Raw genomic sequence first — 12,411 nt, 5'->3', positions numbered from 1 at the left:
TGCTAGAAGATGTTGGAGATGTCCCTGCTTATTGCAGGAAGGCTGGAATAGATGACCTTTAAAGGTCCCCTTCCAACCCAAACTATTCTATGATTCTATGTTCTGTTATTGAGGTGCCTTCAGGTTATGTATAAGGTAAAAAGGAAGGAGGATGCATTTTCTAAGCCATTTGTTGATTAGAGTGGAGTAATTTCTATAATTCTTTGATTTCCCAAAGCAGAGTGCAGAACTGAGCAGAAGTGGAGTTTCTCTGCTGCGAACTTGATTTAAACGGTTTCTTTTGTGGCCTCCTGTTTAACACCTTTGCCACATGTTGGGGGTTTTTTTCTGCAGCTCTTTGCAACACGTGGCTGCATCTTGTCAAGACATCATCCATCCCATATTTGTGCTCACTGAATTCCCCCTGAGCTGACTTAGAATATAATGTTTCTAAGGTGCTTGAGACTAGGCCCAAATATAAATGTTTCCGTTTCAACGTGTGGCTAATGAAAACTTTACTCTCCTTACCCTGTTCTCGCTGAATTTCTCTCTTGTTCTGCTACCATTTTATTAATAATTCTTGTCATTATATAGCTAAAAAGCTAATTTTACTGCCTTGTTGGTGTACTGAGCCCAGATCTGGCTTTGATGAAAATAAGGATCTCCTAGGTTTAAGAAGGATCAGGACTACCGTTTGCATGAAAGGCGAGCTGTAAGCCTGGTCTTGCAGTTCGCACTCAAACAAGCTGGACCACTGGAACAAACCCTGCATGTCCTTAGGCAAGCCTCATTGAAGTCAATGCGCGTTAAGGCTGAATAAAGGAATTCATTGATTTCAGTGGTTCTAATCTCATGTGTCAAGATTTATTCATGTGAGCTGCAGAAGCGTGTTTCAAAACTGATGGTATTTTGTACTGTAAAACAGATGCCCAGAACTGAAGCTAGATCTCTGGTTGCAATTTTGCTTATGATTACTGCTGGACTCCTGCTATTATTTTATGTATAATGTTTGAACAAGTAACTGAGGATGTTTTACATCAGGTAGATACAAAAATATTGTTAGTGGCAAATACATTTTGTATTTTCCTATCGCTTCAGAGCAGAAGAGTGTGGAAAGCATTCAGTAAGGTAAGTCATGTGTTTCAGAGCCTAATATAAAGATAATTAAGAAAAAAAGATTAACACCAAGTATTGTATTGCTGGCATTGTAACAAATCAAAGTAAGTTGGGAAACAGAAGGGAAGAGTAGAGACCAATGGGCTCACTTTCTGTCCTGGAGAATCAAGTGAGTGAAAACTTGGATCCCAGCAAAACTTGTTTGCTTGTTTAACTTGGCTGCTGCAAAGCAGTCCTGAAGGGATTCATCACCAGGAGAAAGCGAAGACAGAGTCACTGGGCCAGACCTTTTAGTAAGGTCACATTTATTTTCATGATGCATTTTTACAGTGTAGATTTACGACTGGGAATTTGAAGGGGAGCCTTTAGGAACAGAAGGCAGCCAGGACAGGAAAGACCTCTCCAAATCATGTTCTTTAGATCCAAATTATTTTTCACTACTCACCTTTAAATTTTGTAATCACGTATTTGCCAAGCAATGCAAATCAGCTGAGGGTGAGATGAAGGAGCGTGGGGACCAGAGAACGTACACAGACATTCTGAGAGAAAAAAACAGTATTGCTGAGCCAGGGCAGTCAAACGTCATGAGTCAGCCTGTTCCTAGCTAATCATGAGACTGAATAAAAAAATCATGAGATGTTCTCAAAGTAAATTTGGGCTTCCTTTTGCTCACTTTCTGATTCTGGTTTTGTCATATGCCTGGGATATATTTGCAAGCTCTTCCCAATAAATAAAAGGACTAGAAGGGGATTTAAGTCTGGAACGAAGGGCATGTAAAAAAGCAAGTCACATGCTACTCTTGCAAGAGTTGGCAAAATAGAATAGAAACATTTTTTGCAGAGACATAAACAGAGTAAAACAGGCATTACAGAACATAGTATGAATTGCTCAGCATCCTTATACAATTCACCTAGTATTTAACTGGGACGAGGACAGGGAGGCTGACATTTAGCCCAGAAAAAGACAGGGAAATCATATAGACTGGGAATTTAGAGTGGAAAATACATAGGAAGTATCAGGACATTGGTGGCCTTTTTTCCTCAACTTGGGTGAATCGCAGCTCAAAGATTTGCATCAACTTTCCGACTGTGTTTAATTCAATCTCTTCTTATCTATGTAGTGTCGCCATGGCTGGGGGACAATATCTTCCCACGGGAGACGCCATTATACTAGAGACCTGCAGAGGCACTTAAAGTCTTTCTACGTTCATCTGGGAAAGGAGAAGGAGCGAGGTGTATATACCTAGTGTATATACCCCCTCCTTTATTTTGACAGCCCTGGTGACTATTAGAAAGCACTCAAAAGCTTTTGTTTTTCTAGCTTCTGGAGGAGAGCTTACGAGTCAGGAGGGAGCATTTTAATACTCTACCAGAACATTGGTGGTCAGGAGAGAAGGACTTATTCACTCAGGGGTTTAATCTATTTTTTCTGGTGCTCTGTTGTGTTTTGCAGCCTTTGCACATCTTTTGTTGCACTTATGCTTAGTGAAGACTATTTAAAGAACCTCAGTATGTTATTTAAACAGGAGAAAAAAACCACCTGAGAATGCAGAATGTTCATGTTAATATTCTTTGGAGTTTTCCCCCTTGATTACGTGTTAAGTAAGGCACAACCACCAGTAATTGCATTGAACACAGGGACTTCCTGTCATTAAAAAATATTTTATTTTATTTCACTTTATTTTATTTTAATTTTTTTTTTAACATCAGCATGTACAGCTCCTAGCACGGTTGTCATACTGGGAAGCCTATGTGTGTGCTGCTGCAATACTAGGAGGTAATCAGTACCTCCTGCTCTGGAGAATGAGTACATGGGCTGCATGTGCAATATCCTGTTGCTCAACACTTCTCATTTGGCTTTCTCAGACCCCCTATTTTGAAGATGATATTCCCATAGCCTTGTTGCGGTGCTGTGCAGTGTTACTTTCAAGTGATATTAACAGGGATGATATTGATCTGAATATATTCCCAGAGTGATCCTTGGAGCAAAATTTGTTGAACGAGTGTTATTTACAAATTCACCCCAATATACAAAAGACATTCAATTCTTTTCTTCACAGCAGAGTGATGAAAGGATTCTGGTGACTGGATCAGCCTTGCAAAACAGAGTGAGGCTGGAAGTGCAGGACAACAGCAGCAACATCAAAATTGAAAATGGGGGTGGGGAGGAAGAGAGAAAAAGAAATACAATATCTAGGAGGTTTCTGTAATTAAAACCAGATTAAATATTTGTGCTTTGCAAATGATACAAATTGATATAGTTTTAAAAAGCCATTACTGGTACTCCACTATGGGAGTTCAATATATTTTCTGCCCTAGGGCTCTGTTCAGCAGAAATGTTAAGCAGGGCTTCTGTGTGCAGAAGCCTGCTGAATACAGTGAAATGGGCTTCTTCATCTTTTCATCCTATTCAGCAGAAATTTGACTGTCCCATGAAAATGTTTCTTAGTACTGCTGGGGACTTTTGCACAAAGCCAAAGAGAGGTGAAGGCTTCATTGTAATACTCCTCTTGCTCCCTGCTGGGTCGCTGTCTGTTCATTGCACTACAAAGCCCTGTTGCATTCAGCCACAGAAATTAATTTAGTATTTTCATTTGAAGTAAAATTGGCATTGGGCTAAATCACTGCCAGCACACGGGGGAACAAAACCTTGGGAATACGTTTTCAGGCACTTTGTGTAAGAGCAAAATGTGGCATCAGGCAGCTAAGTCAATTGGGATGGAGCCAAGGTGACAGGTGACAGGGCTTTTTCCACACTTACCGCGAGAAGATGGCAGACATCAGGAAGTTTGTGGCCTCTGCCAGAGCGAGGCCTGGTTTCTATGGTACTAGGACAAACACAAAATTTCCCCCACGACATATGACTTTTTTGGTAGAGTGAAGATATTAGTGGCACAGGTACCTCTTCCATAACAATATGGCTGAATCATGAGTTGGCTTGGGCTGGTAGTTGGTTATTCTTTCCTGTCTTTCTCTACTAGAAAGCTTAAATAAAGGATTTTCCAAAGAGATTTAAATTCATGACACTTGTTGGAAAGAAGCTCCTAAATCTCCTTTGCAGCCTGGGAAACCTCAGAATTAGCGTGAGACATTTTTTGTGTTTCTGTGATTTTCAGCCAGGTTTAGGTATCAAGCTGCCCAGGTTTTCCCATGTACTACTGGGAGCTGAACCTGTTCAGAAAGCATTTTGTAGAAACAGTTGGTTCATTACCTCCTGCCTGAAAAGGAGATCAGGGCATGCTCTGGAGAGTGATGCAGGAAGGTATGGACTGATCGTTCCGGAGGAAGGAGACAGATCAACTAAAAGTGAGGAGAGAGCTTGTGATGAACTTCAATATCCTGTTGAATTCTTCATTCATGTGAAATGTCTGGGAGCAGGTGATGTTCAGCAGAGATAGGATTCTTTTCTCAAAGGAGATTATAAGCCCACTCTCAATGACTCAATGGGACTCAAGTGAGAATGCACACATCCTCAAAATGATGGAGCATCGTAAATCCAAGTGGAGGATGTAAGTTTCTTTTCTAAACCTTTTACACTTTGACTCAATGTTATGCTTTACTAGCTATATGTCCGAGTTCTTATGTTTCTAGCCTACTTAAAAAAAAAAAAAAAAGAAGGTAGTGAATTTGGCTACTCTTTGTTTTCAGATGTGTAAATTGATATGTCTCAAAGTAACTTGATTCTTTGGGGAGAAAAAAAAAAAGGTAGCACCTTTTCCAAAAAGAGAAGAGAAACACCCAGAATTTGCTGATCAAATTTTGAAGTATTACTTGAGCCTCAAGGTCATGGAAGGGATTTTCAGGAGTGCTCAGCATTATTATACCTCATTTGAATTTTACCCCTCACTTCAAAGTTCGTGATGTTAGCCTAGTATGAAAGCTTTAAAAAATCACACTGCATTGATTTAAATCTCACAGGCAGTGATCATACTTTGCACTGACACCACAGGTGTAAATCAGGGGTGTGTTACACTCTCAGGACTTGCTTCAGCAGCTCAGCCCAAGCACATCTCCTCCTCTGAGTAAGACACTGGATGTTCTTTCTGCACTGGTTACACTGTACAATTCCTTGATGTTCCTTGCCTTTTCCAGAAAGAACATTTTCTTGACCAGCTTTTCGCAAATGTCCAGGACTATGTGGAACTTAGCTATGTTTCCACACAGGCAGCTCTATAATATGGGGACAATACTAGAGCCTGGGTTTTCACAGTATTACACTTTGTGTGGTCATTTACATGGAGGTAGAAGTCTTTTTGGACAGATTCAAAATGTTGTTCTTTCAAAACAAACAAAAAAATCCACTGAGAAGAGATCTATTTGTTTTAACACTTCCCAGGGAAAATGAACACAAAAATCCCCTATAGGGAATCATGCTTCCAAAAAGCAACTCATTTACCTTAGAGAATGTGATATGTGAGAAGCAATGTACAAAAGCTAAGTTTGGTATTTAGAATAAAAATAAATTGGGTAAAGAATAGAGCTGGCTTTATCTCTTTGCCCCCAAATAGGGGGTCTGTGCCTAGCTTGTGATTTTGGGAGGATGAGTAACAGAACATAAGTCAGTTCTTCATGATCATTCCTGACAAAAGAGAGAAATTTATTGTTTACCTCTTTTACCTGAAGTTCTGTGTTACACTTACTGATGCAGCTGTTTTTCATAAAACCAGCATGGGGGCAGTGCTGCTGAGACTTGCAAATGTGCCAAAAGTTTTGATTTTAATAGATTTTTTTTCTTGCATTGGAATGTCTGCATTTTTCAGAAGTCCTTTTACCTGTGGGTATGACAGCACAGGGAGGGACTTTTCAAGGACTGAAATGAAAGCAAAAGCCCAGTTGATGATTTACACTGTCATGTAACCCGCTGGTAGTTCATCAAATGCATAAAAATACTGCTAGCATTTTGCATTTAAAGGGCCAAGTCTTTTCTGCAGATGTAATCAGTCATTTTCCATTGAAGTCAGTAAGAGTTGTCTACACATAGCAAAGAATTTCATCCTATGTTGAGATTCATGGTCTGCTTGGTAGGTCTGATCCTGTGATCCAGATAGAAGGCTAAAATGAGATAGCTGGGAAAAACCAGGGGAAATAGAAAAGAGAGATGGAAGGACAGGATGAAAGGCAGAACAGGAAAGTGCTTCTAACACAATGGGAGAACAAGGGATAGTGTAATAACGAGAGAAATGCTTAGAGCTGATAATGGAGAGGAAACCATTTAATTGCAAACAATGGACTTGAGAATACAAGATGAAGAGCTCCTACCTCAAGGGAAAAGCCAGATTTTAAAGGTATATGGGCATCTAACACCATCTGAAATCAAACAAATTGATGCTTTGCAGGAAGAGTCAGACTTTGAAAGCTGCTTGGGATACAAGTCACAGACATAAATACCTTTACAAATATGGTCTTCTGGTCCCTCAAACCTTCTGTGTTGAGGAAATCTGTGTTCCAGAACTGGGATGCAGCTGATATGAATGAATGCAGCATGACAGAAAAATCCCACAAGCCAAATCCTGAGTGCCTCACTAGAGCAAGGAGAAGGAAATTTGCCCTTATAATGATAGAACAAAGACTGCGGAAAAGCCTCAAGGTGTTCCATAGTGGATGCCAGTTTCATAGAAGTAACTTTTTGAGACAGGCCAAAGTGAGTATTGTTCTTTTCGTTGCACTCTAAAATTGCTGCGTATCTGCTTTTAGATTATGGCTATATCCCAGAACAACATCCTGCCTTCTGTTGCATTGATAGTGTAGCTTCTACAGTTTTTGATGTGTTCTTTCTCTCACTAAGAAAGCCAGGAGAGTGTGTTTATATCTACTAGCCTCTAGAGTCTTCGAGTTAGGAAGGATCTTGTGCTTGTCCTGACTGATATTAAGAGTATTTCTGAGAAGTCAGTATCTGTAAAACCTTTCTGTGGATGTGGAAAAAGTAACGCAAGAAGATAAACGTGTTCAGAAAAGTCTTGATATTTCTTTAAAGACTAGAAGTATTTTAGACTTCTTTCAAGTTATTTTTTACATTTGGAATTATTATGAAGAAACTGTGTCTGCTCTCTTTCTTTTACCCTCCTTAGATGAAAGTGACTAGAAGTCTAAAAATCCTGATAACTGGCATGTGGTCATAGGGAATCCTATTTTTCTCCTTTTGCTATTCAAGCGATCACTGGGAAGTTTGGATTTATGGTGCTTTAACAACAGAAGCAATAGGCTGCAAGGTGTAAGGTAGTATCTACTGTAATCAGGCAACTGGGAATTAAAGTTGTGTGTGTCCAGTTAGAAAGTGAAATATAAGACAGGACAGCTGAGTATCAACAGAAAGAACTCTGTGAGGAAGAAGAAGAGCTGGTAGTGGATGCGATTTAGGGTATCCTAATATGATGCACCAGCTGTAGTATCACAGGAATGATAGTATACTGGTCCAGAAGAGGTCTTAAGAGGTCATCTTGACTCTGCCATTCCTCCGAGAGAGTATCAAACAATACTACTTTCTGGAGGTTGTTTGTTTAACCTTTTATTAGACATCTCCAATACCAGTAATTCCAGCGTTTCCAAAGAGAATGTGTACCAGCATTACCTACTTTTGCCTTTAAATACGTTTTTGGTAACGTCCAGTCTGACTCTCCCTTGCTGCAATGTAAATATAACCCTTCCTCTGGATGAGGAGAACCAGTTATTCCCTTTCTCTTTTTATATGTCCAAATAATATGTCACTTGGTCCTCCTGCTAAGTAACTCCAAGCCTTTTACTAACCCCTTCCTTGTAGATCAAGCATTCTCCAAATTTCTGATTGCTCTTACTAGTGTCCTCCGCTTTCTCATCAATTCAGCCACATGTTTCTTAAAGTGTGGTACTCAAAACTGGACACAGTTGCCCATGCTGAGTAGAGCAGAAGGATCATTTCATATATCTTAATCACTTCACTCACATTTCTGCATCTCAGCCCTTTCTGCAACAACCTGATGTTTTTGACTCTCGTTCAGCTTGAATTAATATTGTGGCCTCCTGCATATCTTAGACACTGACATTTCACTGTTCTTCATATCCCTTCCCTCTGATAACCACAGGGAACTCATTCATTTCCTGATTCATTTTGCCTCTCCTGAAGGCTTTTCCACCAAAGGCAAGGGCTGGCTACATCTCTCAATCTCACTGAGGTAGCCATTGTCTCTAGCCCCCAGTTAAGTTGACTTTGGGAAGAGGAAAAAGTTACTTCCATAAAATAATTCCAGTTCTCTAAAGCGTCTTCTCAGTTCAGCTGGAGATACGATCTTAGAAGGGGAAGGAACATATTGCAGGATGAGGGCATCCAGAAAATACAGGACAAACTACATATCTTGGATAGATCAGCTAACCTTAAGCCTCTCAGTGTGGCTTCAAGTTCTGCTCTTCTTTTTTCTTACTTGGCTGGTTCCTAAGTTTTATTACCACTGGCTATTTCCATGTGCAGAAAGAGTCCTTGCTTTTGCAGGAAAGTTGATCCTGGCTTGTACAAAGATGAAGCTGCATGGTACGTTGCCATTCATTTTAAGTACTTTCCCAGGGCAGCCTGTGTTGAGCAGCTGCTCTCTTCTTGTTCAGCTGTCCATGATCTTACTATCTTCAGACACTTTTCCTTGCCAGTTTGGGAATAGGAATTCGAAGTACGTGGAATTTGCAATAAAGCCATTGATTGTCTTTACAAATAACTGTCCAGTACTTTATTTCTCTGCATCTTTGTAGGACTCTGTAGGAAAGAGAAGGAGCGTATCACACAAGGGTATGCAGGGATGGGGGTTTCCCAAGTTAATTGTAATAGAAATATGGCATTACCAAAAGCAACTAAGTGCCTTGTTCTCCTTTGTAGCTTTGCAAGTCTTCTCCTGAATCAGTAATAGTATCTGATAATGGAGGAACCTCATCCCTTCTTGTGGGGTTTTAAAGTGTGAGATTCAACTCCCAGGTGTTGGACTCCTGGCTACCTGTAATTAGATGCATTAGAAGCAAGGACTTTCGGGTGTCATGTGTTCTTGATACAGTGCTATGTCCTGAGTCTCTGTGTGCAGGAAATACTGTTATAAATAATGTCATTTATTGGTCTTCTATTGATATTGTACTGTGCATTTTTAGGTAATCTTGTAAGGTAGGTCATTTTGTCAAATACATTTCTGCAATAACATTTTGTAGAAGAAGGGTCTGATTTAGAAATGCTTGTGCACATATGTAACTCTGTTACCACAGGACTATCAAATTGATTCACATGCATTAAGCTTTTCATGAGCTGAACTGTCTGCAAAATTGGACTCTTCATCCTTATTCATCCAAACAGAATCATACAGAAACTAACAAAACTTTTAGCAACAGAGAGGTGACATCTATATTTCACTGTAGAAAACACACACCTTTACTCCAGGACTGCAGAGCATTTTTGTATGTAAAAGTGCCCATCCAGGCTCTGAACATGATCTCCACTGCAAGGAGAAAGGAGCAGAGTTTCTTCTGGAGGACTTCTGAAGTTCCACAACTTCTATGAGCAATGATAATCTTTCTAGGGGCCAATGAAAAACGTGTTTAATTACATGACATATAACAGGACATTTTTTGGTTAGCACCAACCATAAATTTCCATGCTTAAGCAGACCCCTCTTGCAAGGCTGCCAGCTGCTCTACTTGGTCTCCCATTCCCTTTGCATTTTCCATTTAAACTGTAAGGGTCCCTTTTGCAGATGCACGGGTGGAAGGGAAGCTCGCTGAGCTCTCATGTCCCTCCAGCAAGCAGGATGACTTTTGCCACCATAATCTCCAAGTAAATTGCATAAAGCTGTTAACATTTTTATAGGTGACTGCATAATGTTATTGCATAAATGTATTTGACAGATTAATGTATTTTACACAACCTCCCTAGAAAACAATATAAGCAGTATCAATAAATGAAAAGCAATGTACTTCATTATGTTTTATAATTTATAATTTATATTTATATTAAAATCTGTGACCCATCATAGCATTGGAGACAAATAAACTGATTTTTGAGCAGTGGGCAGGTTGAAACAAGTTTCTAAAATTTTCTTGTTGGCATCTCACTGATGTGGGAAGGACAACACAAGAACCTCACCTCTTGCAGGTAATGTCTTAAAATTGTACACTTCATGAAACTGCACACTTCTTTGCAAGAAGTTAGGCTAACAGTAATTGCCATTTTTATTCTGATGAACAAGTGCCTATTTTATAATGCTGACAAAAGTCTCTTTGCTCTACCAATGAAATATGCATTAAAAAAAAATCAACCAGCATAATGTCAATGAATTAACAACCAATACATAAAGAAATCATACTTGACTAGTTTAGTCAGTTTTAGTTTTTAGCCTGATTCTGAACTCACAGAAGTTTTGTACTGATATAACCAGAGGTTACAAAGGTAACATTCTCAATTTACAAAATCCTTCAGGCTTCCCTTTTTCAAAAGTTAGTTGAAATGCTTCGTTAGCTTGTTTAGAACCACTTTAAATCTCTGAATAACTGCTTAGAAGCCCAGCCTATTCACGCACCTTAATTTAGATGTCAGGTCTTATCAGGCATTTACTTACTTTGCAAAGCCCTACTTTTGTTGGGTCTAGCACTACAAAATACCTTTGTACAGAATGCGTGAGAAGTTCCACTGACTCTACATTGAAACAGTTTCATATTCATCAGTATCTGCAGGATTGACCTATTGGTCCTTACAAATGTGAGTAGAGTTTAGATTTTGAAAATCCTCCATACAGCTAAGCTATTTTATTGATTGAGAATTAAATACCCTCTCTGATATTTTCAATCCACAGACCAAGTACACTGACTATGGAAAACAAACTGACTTAGAAATTACCTTTATAAAAAAGAAACTAGCTTTTTGATTTTACCAGTTCAAGCCGTAAGCAGACAATAAACATGCTGTAAATGTCATTTGTTACTCTAGCAAACATTACTAACTTGAATAAGGCTCTCCTAAAATAATTTGTTTAAATGTAAGGTTAATAAAAATTTTCTGTTGTGTTTCTTTTTCCTAATTTTGGCAGCCTGAGAATATTTCACCAGGAATCTTTGTATGATTTGAACGTAAGAAGTTGCGTATGTTTGGACAGAATATATTTGAGAAGTTTAATGAAAATTGACTATATTGTTTTGGACTCCCAGAATGTCACATCTCAAACCAGCTTTAATTACAGTACAGTTGGTATAAGTTGGTTTTGGTGTATATTGGTGTCTTTAATTAGTTTTAAGATTAATTAGTTATTAAAATTGGCATCCAAGCACATCTGGAGCACAGTAGTGTTTTAAATACTGACTAACCATTTAGTGTGAGTTTCAACTTAATGTTTTAGTGCAGCTTAAATAAAATATCAGCATGCGATCATTGCAAGAATGGTAGTATGTATGCACTAAGGTTTTTGTCCCCAGCACTCTGTCATCTAACTGCTTGTTAGAATGTGCCCTAAATTTTGACCGTCATCAATAAAATTGTTCTGAGCATTATTTTTGGCTTCTTACCCGACTCCAGCCATGTGTCAAGATGACAATAAATCTAACTCCACGGCTCCTATTTCTGCATCAAAAATACCACACCTACATAGCAAAACACTTCCTACAAATTTGTGCTGCTGGTTCAAATGTATTTAAAAACAAATGACAGCAGGCTTGATGCTGGATCAGGTAGTGTCTGTCTGTATGACCTGAAGCTGGGTCACACATTTGTGGAACAAAAGTGACATAAAAGTGACGTGTTTCTCTCCACATCTGACCTAGACCACATCTGTGGTGCAGGGTGACCTGGTGGCACACGTATCTGTTACTGACAGCCAAGGAACTGGGGCTTGACTTGGTCGAACCAGAGTATCCACTTAAGCCGACCATTCTGTGCCGGTTTAAATTCTTGCTGCCGACATTTAGGAGCTAAACTGAGGCCATGGTTCTGTGTTGCTATCCCTCGGCAGCAGGTTCACTTTCCCGAGCATCCCACAGGTCCCATCCCTTTCCCCTTTGGCTGCTGCAACTCGCTGTTTGGGTGCTTGTGCTCTCAGTTAGTTGCGGTCCTAAAACCAACTCACTCAGCAGAAAACATTAGCTCCCCTAAAAATACCTCGTCTGCTTTTTAACATGGCTCAGGTTTGACATCCCGTTTCGAGCTGCGAGCGCCCCGTCAGCGGGCTCGGCACAACCCTGGGATACAGCAGCTTCTTCTGGTGAGGAGCAGGCGGCCGAGGATGGGGTGAGCGGGGAACAACTTAAACTCGACGCGCTGCCAAGGGGAGGGTGACCCTCCCTGACGCCCGGCTGCCTGTTGCCTGCAGTTGCATGTTGAAGCGGGTGA

The sequence above is a fragment of the Charadrius vociferus genome, unplaced genomic scaffold (genome assembly GCF_000708025.1).
Source record: "Charadrius vociferus isolate BGI_N301 unplaced genomic scaffold, ASM70802v2 scaffold90, whole genome shotgun sequence".
NCBI lineage: Eukaryota > Metazoa > Chordata > Aves > Charadriiformes > Charadriidae > Charadrius > Charadrius vociferus.
Note: the sequence above shows the minus strand (reverse complement) of the source record.